This window comes from Aythya ferina (genome assembly GCF_964211825.1).
Source record: "Aythya ferina genome assembly, chromosome: 2".
Classification (NCBI taxonomy): Eukaryota; Metazoa; Chordata; class Aves; order Anseriformes; family Anatidae; genus Aythya; species Aythya ferina.
Window position 1 is genome coordinate 10863786 of NC_140297.1, and position 11493 is coordinate 10875278.

At 40.4% G+C, this 11493-nt stretch overlaps 1 protein-coding gene across 5 annotated transcripts in view; it reads left to right on the top strand.

The window, feature by feature from the left end:
- The first annotated feature begins 543 nt into the window (after positions 1 to 543).
- ZMYND11 (zinc finger MYND-type containing 11) overlaps positions 544 to 11493 on the top strand; it is a 107230-nt gene continuing 96280 nt past the window's right edge. For all 5 annotated transcript variants that reach the window (XM_084511382.1, XM_084511381.1, XM_084511383.1 and 2 more), the window contains exon 1: positions 544 to 748. The gene's annotated coding sequence lies outside the window, so the exon portion shown is untranslated. The remainder of the gene's footprint in view (positions 749 to 11493) is intronic.

An 11493-nucleotide genomic window follows, 5' to 3' on the forward strand; every position in this document is an offset into this window, starting at 1 on the left:
TATGTTACTGTTCCATTATTTAATTCCTTGAGTATTTCAGAAACTTTAGAATTCATTTGCTTAGACATTTATGAATAATTAATATTTATCTCATAGTCTATGTAAAAATAGGATTGAAAGTACATGTTTTCCTGCTACTGACATACATACATATATATATATATATATATGCCTCTACAGTTTCATATTACCTAGGTTTTCTAATCCTGCAGTGAAAGTGTGGACCCATAATTGGAATACATAGCCAATTCTGGGACAGAATATATGCTTTAGTTTCTGCTGCCCAAGGTGTGTATCCACTTTTAAAAATATTTTACGGTATTTTTTCCAAACTGGATTTCACGTTAAGAGGTCAGATAACTGGTAATTTTTTCTTCTGCAATAAGAGAGGATCCAGATCTAAGAGTGTGATAAAATACATATATAATAAATAGTTAAAGATCCGTTTCAAATGTATTATTAAAAAAAAAATAATAAAAGAAACAAACAGCAACTCCAGCAGACACCACTAGAGTTCTCCTTCTCCCAAATATCCCTAGCACCATCCTAAACCCTGTTTACCCCAGAAACCTGAACTGTGGACAGACAGAAGAGGAGAGAGAGAGAGAAAATTCAGACACAATAAAACTCTGAGGGGAAAAATATGTGGAAGGAGGAGGCAGCAGCGGCCTGGGGAAGGGATTGAAAAGTTTCCCCTGGCTTAACTTCTCCCCCCCTGCAGCAGCAGAAGCAGCGGCAGCAGCACAAGGTGAGAGAGACTTTTAAGTCTGGGGAGGAGGGGTGTGTGTGCGGGAGGGGGGGTTGAATTTACAGCCCTGTGGATATTTCTCTGTCTGCCTCCCTGGCTTTGGGGTGCGAGAGACACCGTGTCTCATGCTGGGTGGATTTTTTTTTAATATGATGGAGGATTATAAACATGGCGCCTTAAAAAAACTACAAAATCATGTACACACTGTTCCAAGGAGATGGGGGAGAGAGGACAGGGGAAGGGCTGGGCACGAGGGGAGGGGGCAATCCTGCCCCGTGGGGGAGCATATGGGGAGGGGGGAGCAATTATACTTAATAATAAAATGTGTGGGGCTGCGGGGGGGGGGAGCGTGGGGGGGGCGACGGGGACGGAAGGCGGGATTTTTATATATATGTATATATATATATTATTTTTTTGGAGTGGGAAGGATCATCTCGCAGCCCGCTTGGAAATCGAGAAGAGGGGGGCCGGCGGCGGGGCGCGTGTGATTATTAACGGCGATTATTTTTGTCCCTACACGCCTTTCCCGGCCGGCTTTCGGCTTGGGAAAAAAAAAAAAAAAAAAAAAAAAAAGCCGTGGCGGTTTCGCCAGACTTTCAGCACGGGCCGGGATCGGGTCGGGGCGTGAGGAGGCGGTGGGGTGGCCAAGGGGCCCCCCCGAGGGGAGACGCTGCCCTCAGCGCTCCGCCGGGCCTGCAGGGCGCGGGGGAGCCGGGGACTCGCGTGAGAGGCGAGGCCGAGCGGGGTGTGGCGCAGCCCGGCCTCGGCCCCGCCGCCCCCCCGGCTGTGTTCTCAACAAGCTTTGCTCCCCGCTTTTCTCCCCCTCCTCCTTTTTTTTTTTTTTTTTTTTTTTTTTTTCCTTTCTCTCGCTTCTCCCCCGCCGCCCCCGCGTTTCCTCGCTGGGGTTTGGTGGGGTGTGTGTTGTGTGTATGGGGGGGGGGGAATGTCTGCTTGGGTCTCGGCCCGAGTAATGGCAGCTGCTCGACAGCGCCGAGCCTCCTCCGCAGAGGGGAGACGGCGGCTCCCCGCAGGCCGGGAGCGGGGCCATCACTCCCCTTCCCCGCGGCGGGCAGCGAGAGGGACGGGGCTGGGGGGTGAGCTCCCGGCCCCGGCCCTCCGCCCCCGGCCGGGCTGCGCCACCCCCGCGGCGGGGACGGCCTTAAAGCCCGGCTCTGCCCCGCCGGGAGGGCAGGTTGGGGGTGGCCTCCGGCTTCCCCAGCTGCTGGGGGGGCTTCGTCCTCTGTCCTCGGCCGTGGCGGCCCTCGGGCTGCCCGGGGCCGGGGTGAGGAAGGGGTCGTGCGGGGGGCGCCTCCTGCACCCTCCAGGAATAGTTGACTCGCTCCCCCCTCGCATGAAAGGGACCTCCGGGGCTCGGAGGTCGGGTTTTAGGCTAGCCCGGACTGCTGAGCCTTTCGGCGATGTGTTTTTTTTTATTTTATTTTATTTTTTTTGTCTTACTTTCCCCCCCGCTCCCCGCCCCTCCAAGCCGCGTCTCCGCACATAACTCCGGTCTGTGCACTTTCTGAGGCGTTGTCCTTCATCATCCCCAACCTCAGGGATTGCCCAGAGGCCTATCTTAGCTCCTTTCTTTCACGAAGAAAGGATAAAAGCATACATGGGGGGGAGTTTCCTCTGGTAGGGATGACGGGGAGCCTTTCTGTGCCTCCCTCACCTTCCCTGCGTTTCAGAAAAAAAATCCTCCCCTAAAATATTGATGTTACAGACTGGAGAAACTTTGCACCTCTTTCGGGGCTTACCCTGAAAACAGCGAGCTTAATTTTGGAATTTGTTTTATTTATTTATTTATTTATTTCTGCAAATGTGGCAAGCAGAACTTTGCAAGCTGGAAGAACTGGAGCGAGGGGTGGCTCGAAGAGAGGAAAAGGGATGGAAAACTCTTTAATTTGGTGCTGGTTGGTTTCATAATTGCATAATTTGGTATTTTAATGTCCTGGGATCATTTACCACAATCTTTGTATTGTAGGAGCAATGCTGTTTGTTGTAAAGTAGTTTTGAAAGATCTTATGCAGTGGAAAGGAACAAATACAGAAAATGCTTTTTTGTCTTAGTGATAGTGGGTTTTGTCTTTGTTTGTTTTTGTTTTTCTTTTATTTCCCCAATTTTGTTGCTATTCTTTGTAGGGAATCGTTTAATTCTTCAGGGTGATCACTGAGACAGGTGTGGGGGGTGTTAGAGTGGGAGTGGAAATGCCAGTGCATGGTTCGGGTTGCAGTCCCTTGGGTACTTCTCGTCCCTCATCCTTCAGCGTGAAGGACCTGGCATCTCTCCAGGCCTTTTTTTTTTTTTTTTTTTTTTCCTCATAATTCTCTTATCAACCATTCTGAGCATGCTACAGAAAGCCTTTAGGGAAGTAGACTGTTTGCTGACTGCTGTTTTATATAAAAGTGAGTGGCGTATCCTCCCAATAATTCCTGTTGTGGATTTTTGGTTAATGCCAGCTTTCCCATTCCTAAACAACCCTTTTCTGTCTTGATCAGATATTTTAATGGAGAACAGGATAGGGGTAGGTAGTACTGCAGAGATCACCTCATCTTTCTGATTGTGAGTTTGGTTTTATGAATGGGGAAACGAGTTGCTGTCTTGATTGACTGTCCCATGGGTCAGTAGTCTCTGCAGTCATGGAGAGGCACCTGCAACTTATACTTGGTATCAGGTTTAGCCCCTAAAGGACGGAGGGGGTCTCCTGGAAAACTCCTTTACCCATAGAAAAATGAGTCTTCTAATGAGCCGGATAGCATGATGGAAATTACCTAGTGATGAAGTCAGCAATAAGGGGAATTCTGAGTGTGTGGATGTTGGGTGAGGGTCTTAAGATTTTGCTGGTGAGCTAGGAGAATGTTCCTATTCCACACTTCAGAGCTTTGTCACGCTAATTTGACAGAGAAGTGCTTTCTGTGAAGAAGTGAAAAGAATCAAGCTAATTCTGTCCATGTTTTTTTTTTTTTTTTTTTTCTCTGTGTTAGTAAACCAATTTAAATTGGCTCATTCATTTTAGTTTATGGATGTACTTCACCTATCAGAATAAAAGAGTTTAGCCCTGCTAACAAAATTACACCTGGTTGAGTTTTTCCACCTTCACACACTGCTTGTTAATGTACTACACTACTGAGTGTAGTAAGTTGAGGTGTGATCACTTCCATACCATCATGAACAAGAAGTGCAGGGGGCTAGAAATGTCCTCCATTGCAGTTAAACTGGTGTATTTTTTTTCTTATCTAAACAAGCACTTACAGATACTATTTTTAAATGCAAATTTAAAAAATAAGAAGTTTGGTTCCCATAAACCAAAGTTCTTAGTAGTTTGTCTTACGTATTGTGAGCTAAAGCAGTATTTCCTAACGCTTCAGGAAAAATTGAACGCTAATGAAATAACAAGAATTTCATGGCTGTAATCACTATGCTGACAACATACATAACTGCTGGGTTGTTTGCTGTGGTCTGGTGCTGTGTCCATTCTGTTTGGAGGTAGGAGAAGGTCTGTATGCAGCTGGTGTTCAGGTCTGCAGATCCCAATTGCCCTTGGAGCAGAGAGAAGAAAGAACTTTTAGGGAGAACTTGAGGTTTCTGTGGGAAAAGAGCCTGGCTCATCTTTTCAGCCTAACATCGTCTCAAGAACAAATGAGCCAGTGAAAGGCTGTGAAATGTGTTCAGCATTTCTCCCTTGCTGAGATGTGCAGCCTGCTGGGTGCGGACATGGTGCTTCTGGAAAAGAAAATGAGGTGAATGGACAATGAAATTGGCCTGAAACTCACCTGGAAGTGGTGTGGGCTTCACCTAGGCTGTTGTGCATTTCTATCAGTGAACTGTATCATGGGGACCTCTGAACTGTGCTAGCTGCCATCTCTGAATTACGATGAAATACTTAAGTAGATAAAAGACAAAATTTGAAGATGTTTTCTTAATTCTAGGTATCTAAACCTATCTGTAATTGTCTGCATTGACTAATTTGTTATAAAATTCCAGTGTTCCACACAACTTGAAAATCAGGGAGAATTCCGGAATCAGAATTGTTTTGGAATTGGCTATTCAGTTCCAGTTGTGAGTTCACAAATCTTGGATACAACTAACTAGTTTTCATAGTTACTGCCTTCCACTGTTTCACAGAGCATTTAGCTCTCAAAGTTTGTAAGGACTTCAGACAGTGAAATCTCTTCAGGATAAAAGTCCTGAAAGAGGAACAGTGTTCTAATAGCAGATGTGTTATGGGGACTTCTGATTTTCTTTTTAAACTAGTTGAAGGGTTTTTAGCTACATTCAGAGCAGCGTAAATATCAGCAAAATAAGTCTTTTATCCCTGATGTAGGTTGTTACAAATACTAAGTCGAACTATAAACAAAATTAATCTGTCCAAAGTATGTGTGGCTCACATACCACTGATAAACCCGGTTCACAAAATGCTGAGCTGTTTAAAATCACTGGCCATATGTGTGTAAGTTTACTTTTTTTAAAAGTCTCAGGATGTGGTGAGCACTCCCATAGTACTTACATAGTACTTGGAGCGTGGTGCCCTTGGTAGCTGGGCAGTGCAGCGTACGTCATCTTTTATGTAGCTCGTACATTTTGGTCTGTCAGAGTTGCTTGTGGTAAATGTTGTGAACAAAGATTGTTCTTGTCAGGTTCTGGATGATTTTCGATCAGTTGAATGTAAATTTAGCTCATAATTGGGTTATTGTTCTAAGGTTTAATCTGCCAGTTGGGAGAATACAGCTTGCAAAATAGGTAGTTTATAAGATGAGGTCATGATTCTGTTTTGCAGGAATTTCTTAATAAGTTAACCCTTACGTTCCTAAAAATAAGTTTTTAATAATTTTCAGTGCATTACAAAGATGCAGATTCAGTAGTGGTGAAATTGTATCTTGCAATCTATACAAAATGCAGAATAAATGTTTCAAACTTTTTTTTTTTTTTTTTTTTTATACAACTCACATCTGTCTTTAAACCATGGAAAAGAAATGCTTCCCCGAAAAGCCTTACTTTCTAAATGTAATGTATGTAACGAAGTGGGCTGATAGGTGCTGGAGTGGCCATGCATGGTATAATAAACACTGTGGCCTCTGGCTGAACGTGTGAACCCTTATGGCACACAGAGCTCTTTGATTTCAGAGGCCTGTCTGCATGCATCGCTCTCGGAGAGCAGGGCTGTGTTGGGCCATTTCTTTTTTTTTCATTATATCCAATTCTGGGCTTTAAACATAGCTTTATTATCTGTTTAAACCAATGTCTGTCATTGAGCTAATTGGGCAAGTCTGAACTCTGTTTGTTTTATTATTTATTTATTAACTAAGCCATGAATGTTGAATTCATGCGAAGAGATGTGTTTTAGTGGTGACTAAATAACTGCATAGTGGATTTCTAGTGTTATTTGTGTTTCAGGAAGAGTAAATAAGCTACTTGTTCTAGCTATGCTGTTTCATCGAGTATCTAAAGTCATAACACATGCAGTTGCAGTTGATTTGATATGCATCGATACAAGATGGCTGCAATCAATTTCTTTAAATATACAAGTTATTAAAGGGGGAACTTATTTGAATCATAGAACTATACAGTCCTGGAGGCTGACATTTCTTACGTTTTAATAATATTTCATTCACGTTGGTTTTTTTTGTCCCTGTTTTGTTTTCTTTCCCCCTGAGACAAACAGGATCTTTTAGTCTTGTTGGCAGATGACAGCAGGCACACTGGTGAGGCACTGTGACATGTCCATGAACCCAAGCTAAAGCTCATGGCATCTAATTTTAGGCCACACAGCTTTGGTAACATCCCGTCAGAGCTTGACCTATAGCTCCACCACACAGATAAATCCAAAGTGTTGTTATTGAGAGTTTTGTATACAAAAGACTCTTCGATATTTTTTTTTTTCCGATCTCTCATTTTCCACTCCACACTGAAGTACAAAAGTTTCTGCTGTGAAAGTATAGAGACATATAATTTGAATTTAAAATACACTATTGCTTAAAATGGCAGGCCCGTAGTATTTCAAAATTACAAACATATTAAAAATTGTAAGTGAAGTATTGTTATTAGTGCACCAACAGAATAGTTTTGAATATACCTGTATACTATATTCAATATTTTATTCCAAGGTTAAATAATTGCAGAACAAACATTTTAAATCAATGATTATGACTCTGCATACAATTCTGAATTGCAGTATGGTATAAAACAAATTCTTAAATAGTTTTAACACCAGAGAGTGAAACCTGAAGTGTTATTCACTTCTTGGCTAAAAAATAAAGTGGAGCATACCTGCCAAAATACCAATAACATCCCATTTGCCCTTTCTGTGGGAATTGCATTTTTGCATGCAGAGAACTGGTCTTGCTCTGTTAATTCATTTTTGTCCATAATAGGATAGGACCAATTTAAGATCTAGTTACTTTAAAAAAAAAAAAAAAAAAAGTTAAATATATTGGTGTTTACCCATTTCTCATGTTTCATTTCCTTTTCCTTTGTTAGCATGTTAAAAATAAACACGAAACCAACTTGCCTTATATTCATGTATATGATTTTATTGCAGCTAACTTAACTAATGCTTCAGCTACAGACTGTAGGAGTCTGCTAGTAGGTGTAGGACTCACAAGTGGCATTTTGGAAAGTGGGTATTTGTACTTTGATCTCGTGCACTTACAGTACGGCATTATTATCTGGTCTTTTAAAGATAGGTGGATGGGAGTAGCAGGCGGTGACTCATGGGATATTGTACTTAGTTCACTAATTTTAGCAGAGTGATTCTTATCTTACAACGTTAGGTTTTATTGGAACCTTCTGGAGCGGCGATGAAGTGAAACAAAATGGAGTTGTGGGAAAATGATTAGTGGAATCCCAAAGTAGCTAGAAATAATACACAGAGAAAAATAAAATTATGTTGGATATGTTACTGCTCAACAAATCTTTAAAAAGATCTGAGAGACGAGAGCTTGCTTTGACTTTGGGGGCAAGCTTAAACCCAGTGGTTTTGCATAAACCCCTCTCCCCAAGCAATTACTTAAGATTCAGGTTCAAAATTGTACAAAATCAAAACAAAAGAATTGCTATTTCGTAAAGCGTAATCACAGGCTACTGATTGTTAACTGATGAAAATTGATGATGTTCACTGCAGAAAATTCCTTGTTATCGGTAGGTTAATATTAATATAATGATGGAGACTTTGGTCAGATAAGCATTTGTTTCAGACTGACATAAAAATGCATAGGCCTTGGAGCATGCTGATGAATCAAGTTTATTTTTCATAAAATATGCAAAAATTAAATCTTTACATAGGACACCAGTATCAAGGAAGAGCACAGTTGCAATTTGTTTTGCCTATATAATTTTTACATAATATCTTGGAGACTTCTGCTGGAATGTTCAATGTCGTGTTGGCATTTTTCATGCTTTTTGAATATCAACTGTATTAATATTGTTATTTTAAAAAAAAAATTGTACATGCTAAATTTTACATTGATTGTTCCCATTGAAATTAAGACAATTTACTACATGAACACCAGTTTTTAAAGGAATTTACACTATCCATGACAAAAACATGGATAGTGTAAAGACATGGATAACATTTTTCTGTTAGTGGCTTTTAACATTATTTGTGTGTTTCTTACATTATTTGTGTGTTTCCAACAGTCTATATAGGACAGAAAGAGTTAATTATTAATAAAGGAAACTGGTAAAAGAAGAAATGTAACTGTTATTAGCTGTTTTCACAGGAACCAGGCTGGCACCATTTTTAGCTTCATATAAATACAGTCGAGGCTTTAGGACATTCCTAAGAACCGACTGCGTGAACCTTTTCCTGGGAAGCTGGATGTTCCAGTGTCACTCATCGTGCTTGTCAAGTGACATTTGAAGATAATACAGCACACTGAATAATACAGTGTTGATAGTAGCGTTTTCTGAATTTAAAAAAAAAAAAAAAAAAAAAAAGGAAGAACTTTATTTTCACCGATCAAAATAGCTTTCTGAAAACTTTTCTTGGTCTTGGTTAAAGGTGGGGGTGGATGAGAGGGGTTTTGTGCTTTAATCAGCAGTAATTCCCATCGTCTGATTTCTGGATGTAATGTCAGGTTGTTCAAAAGTAGTCAGAAGTATTAAAATCTTTACTTTTTTTTTTTTTTTTTTTTTAAAAAAAAAAAAAAAAGTTTTATTTTGCTGACACATCTTTTTGAAGGAGAGGCTGCAATTGGGTGCTGATGCAGATCTGAAATGCTCCCAGGTATGCTGTGGGAAAGCAAGAAACCTGGCTGCTTTCAGCCTAGTAACTGCATCTTTTAGTTCTGTAGCTTTGTCAGCCTCTTCTTATGTTGACCTGAAGTAAATAGGCTCACAGGAAATACTTGGTGTAAGAAAGATTCTTCCTTTTCCTGTGCACTTTCCACTCCTCTGGGTCCCGGGAGGCTTCTTTATAAAACCTTCTAATTGGAAGCATACCCCCGACTCCTTTCTGATTCCAGACCTGAGAGCTCCTCTTCTTATTCAACTCCTACCTTTTAGAAAATAGGGATTAGCAGTCAAGTACCTCCAGGTGTCAGTTTTATTAGGTTTTCTAATCCACATTGACTTTCTTTATCTGAAAAATTTTAAAGAGAGAGTTCTATAAAAAATAACCCATTTACAAATCGTCCAAGTGCAAGCCTAATTTGTATCCCCAGCTTCTGAAGACATGTTGCTTTCAGTCACATGAAAAAATTCTTGCCCCTCATAGTAGCACAGGAAATGCTGACAAATACCAGCTAAAGGTAACTGAAGGCTCAGATGCTGTATGTCCTGCTGCACCAAGGAGCAGAACAGCGTTTGCTTTGCCAGGTTCATGGGTAAGCCCTTGCAGCCTTTCCTGGGCCAGTGGGAAGGAACGGTGCCCAAATTCCCACTTGGCTCCTCTTACATGCCAAGTGCCTTTCTTGATCAAACTAGCATGTCATGTAATCCAGAGTCTGGCAGTGGCTGGAGACAAATCTCAAATGTCTCGTAGAAAGGAGCCAAAAATCACCAATTTTCTGATGTAGGAAGCTGTAGAGGTTTTTTTCTCCATATTGGCTCCCCAGCAATGATCGTTTAGATCTTGGTTTCTGCTCTTATGCAGAAAAAATGTGTTTTTTTTATTCCAAAACTTTTTTTTTTTTGAATATTTTAAATTCTCTTTCATATAATAATAGAACATTTACACTAATAACATTAAAGCCTGCTGCTTTTTGGGTCAAGCCTACTCTTCTGTCCTCTCCGAATGCCTTGCAGCCTTTGTCTGCAGAGCTCTTTCTCCTCTGGTATTTATCTAGAGCTTCCTCCCCAGCTGCAGGAAAGAGCCATGTGTACCTGCCTCTTCATGCGCTATTTGATGGAGATAAGAGATGTCGAGGTGTGAGTTAATGAAAGCCCGTAGCGGTTGTCTGTCGAGTGCAAATAAGAGCTGGGAAACGCACATATGAAAAGAAGAAAGAGAGAGTTTGATGTGAAATGTTCATTAAGTGTAAGTCTGGGTACACACGTCACAATATGTGTGTGAGAGGGCCAGTTAGTTTGCTAAAATAATTTGGTGACTCTAGTGCAGCAATATTAGTTTACACCTGCAGAGAATTTTCTCCTGAGTGTCTGGGAATGAGAATATGTAATGAAGTGTTTGTGTATGAGTGACAGAGAGCGAGCGTGTGGCAGCGAGAGCGCGTGCATGCATTTTCAGGCCTGATTGATTATATGGAAAAAAAAAAAAAAAAAACAGAGTTGAAAGAACATTATTTTAAATTAACATTCATTATCTTCATGCGTGATATAGCAGTTCACTTTGGACCAGATCCTAGCACCATTATGTTCCTTGAGCAGAGACTGTTTGCCTTGAATGAGGTTATTCAGTATAAGAATTGCAAAATGTAGGCTGATTTTTGACACTAAAGATACATTGTTTGGTCACCATATATTAGAACAATACTGTACTATTTCTGATAGGAAAACACGGATTTTTAAAAAAATAAATACATTTCTTTGAAATATAAAGTAAAAAGTAGGAGGAACCTTTTCTTGGGTCTCTAATCTTATGCTTGGAGATGCTTGCAGCCATTTTAATTCGTGCTGCGTGCATTGATCTAGCAGTTAGATTATTTAATCACACTGTGGCTAGGTCATCTACCTATCAGACACTGGGAAGGAGCTAATATTGTTGGGCTTAGTGGCTTCTAAGTGGCATATCTGCAAGAAGAAAATTTAAAAAGGCAAACAAAACTAAATATCCCAGTTAACTTATATACAGTACAAAGGGAAACAATTGAATTCATGGTTTTATCGTGCAAGTTTTTTTTTTTCTGTACACAATTTAAATAGGAAAAAAAATGTATACCATTGCAAACAAAGGCGAAAAAAAGATTTTGATCTTCTTTGGCAGTTCTGCTTTTATATACAGAGTTTTGCAACATTAAGTCATGTAATTAGGCATTAGCTTGCTGTTACATATTTTCTTAGGATACATAGCTTGCAAGCACGAAAATGAAAGCCACATTTTTAAAATGATGACCCTAAATAACTTTCTAAACTAAATCTAAAAAAAATATTCTAAAAACAGCTTATTCTTTAATTTTAAATATCACATTAAAAAAAAAAAAAAAGTTGGAAAAGTATTTTGTGTATTCAGCAGCAGGAGGAAACTAATTTCCTGGGCTGTAAGTGCTGCTATTGTCCTATAGTAGAAGGACAATGATCTGGATTTATAAAAGAGAGAGAAGAAATGTGGCAACAGCTAATGTGTGGCA